This window comes from Elephantulus edwardii, unplaced genomic scaffold (genome assembly GCF_000299155.1).
Source record: "Elephantulus edwardii isolate Elephantulus edwardi_28Jun2011 unplaced genomic scaffold, EleEdw1.0 scaffold00353, whole genome shotgun sequence".
In the NCBI taxonomy this organism is placed as follows: domain Eukaryota; kingdom Metazoa; phylum Chordata; class Mammalia; order Macroscelidea; family Macroscelididae; genus Elephantulus; species Elephantulus edwardii.
The window spans coordinates 1,547,791-1,550,107 of NW_006400103.1; the positions used below are offsets into that span (position 1 = coordinate 1,547,791).

Below are 2,317 nucleotides of genomic sequence, written 5' to 3' on the forward strand. Positions count from 1 at the left end.
CCCAGTGGCAGGGCCCAGCAACTGGAACATGATTCAGAAAACACAGTGGAGACATTTGGACACAGTCAGTCTATAGGCATTTCACTGTAACAGACAGTAAGGCAGGGGAAGGATTCTAAAATACACAGCAGGATGGATCCTAAGAGGTCAAGGAGCCTTTCCCCTGCAGGGTGAGGAACGCCTTATTTTCTGATGTGGTATTCAAACTGCCCTAGATGGGGTTTTGTCTTTTATGTATTTTTTTCTTTTGTAAAAGAAAATTCAACACGTAATCATTCAGACTTGATCCCAACCTTCTGGAGCCAGTTTCTCTGGGGTCAGGGAAGAAAGATTGTTTAATCAGCATGTGGATTACAGTCATTTTCCACTGGAATGGCTAAAGTGCCTTTACTACAGAACAGGACACTGGCTCCCGCAGCAGGGCTAGGCTCTCTTGCCTTCCTTTATTGGTCATACCTGGCATGGCTCCTCCCTATCTCCTACTCAGATAGGTCCTTGGTAAACAAACTACTAGCAAAAAGCCTGGAGTATGCCCTGGACTGAGGACCATGCCCCAGAGGTGCCATTCTGACTAGACTATAATAAAAGAGCATGCAGGAGACAAAATAGCTGAAATGGGAGCACCCCCGCCCCCATCTGCAGCTACAACTAAAGATGTGGTCAGTGTAATATGTGCAGGGAGGGTGGGCCTGAGGATAGCAGTCGGCCTGCTTGTCTTCACTTCTTGGCCCTGCCCTGAGCAGCCACAGCTTCCATGGCTTTGCTAACCGTCTCTTCATCTCCTAGGAACTGCATGGGCTTGACGGACTTCAGGCTCTTGTCCAATTCATAGACAATAGGAATTCCAGCGGGCAGGTTAAACTCTATGATGGTGTCCTTGGAGAGACCCTCCAGATGTGACAATGCCCAGAAGGCTGTTGTCATGGGCTACAATCAGTATTCCTTTCCCTTCCTTGATCTGAGGAAGTATTTCTTCATTCCAAAAGGGCAGAGCTCTGGCAGTAGTGTCCTTCAGACTCTCACAGGAGGGCAGCTGATCTTCAGTCAGGTCTGCATACCTGCGACCCTTACTGATGTTGCTATAGAAGGGGTGGTCAGGCTGGATCAGTGGTGGTGATGGGACATCATAGGAGTGCCTCCAGATCTTTACCTGGGCCTCACCATACTTGGCAGCACTTTCTGCTTTAGTGAGGCCAGTCAGATTCCATAATGCTGCTCACTGAAACGTCAAATCCTCACAACTGGCAGACACATCTGGTCAATGGCGTCCAGTACTGTCCAGAGCATCTGGGTCGCTCTCTTTTGCACTGAGGTGAAGCAGATGTCAAACTCATAGCCAACATCTAGCAGCGCCTGTCCACCGCGTTTGGCCTTCTCATACCCCGCTGGGCTCAGGTTGTCATACCAGCCACTGAAGTGGTTCTCCTGGTTCCAGGCGCTCTCCCCGTGGCCTCACCTTTGTGGATGAGCAATGTGCTGGTAAGTGGCCACGCGGTGTCGCAGCACTTCCCACCTACCCCCCTTCCCACCTCACCACTCTCCAGCCCCACTCCCCCAATCCCTACCCCCACCCCCCTTATCCCCCTTCCTCCCCCAGCGTTGCCTGTGCAATCACGCCCTCGGCCTGCTCCAGCGCACTTTCTTGCCTGAATCTTTTTTCCAAGGCATTTTATCAAGGTTCCATATATGAGGCGTATACGTTGCTGTTGTTGTGTACCCACAAGTTGGAACCTCCTCAAAGCTGACCTTCCAGCAGGTTTTCAGAGGCAATAGATTACACGGGAGGAGGCTGCCCATCTTTCCTGTGTGGAGCAGCTAGTGAATTCGAATCACATGCCTTGGAGATGATCGGTAACACAACCTCTTACTACTTGGTCACCAGAGCTAACTTACAGAAAATGTATTTCTCTGCACGTTGTTGTTTTTATATGCACTCAGGTATGACTCATAGCCACTCCATGAACAATAGATTTAAACCCTATCTTACACTGTGTTGTCCTTACCATCTCTGACATACTTGAACCCATTGCTGCAGTTACTGAGTCAATTCATTTAGCTAGTCTTCCTCTCTTTCACTCACCGTCCACCTTTCCAAGTATGATATCCCTTTCCAAAGAATAGTCTCTTCTAATAACATGCCCAGCCTCATTCCTGTCACCAAGCCCGTGTTTTCTGACTACTGATTCTTCTTCACTATTCCCAACTTTTGCATTCCAGTCACCCATTATTATATTATCAATGCATCTTGATTGCATGTTCGATCTATCTCCGACTGTAAAAGTTGGTAGAAATCATCTATTTCTTCTTCTTTGGCTCT

At 48.5% G+C, this 2,317-nt stretch overlaps 1 pseudogene; it reads right to left on the reverse strand.

The window, feature by feature from the left end:
• Positions 1-717: 717 nt before the first annotated feature.
• Positions 718-2,317, reverse strand: part of LOC102860086 — a 42,643-nt pseudogene continuing 41,043 nt past the window's right edge.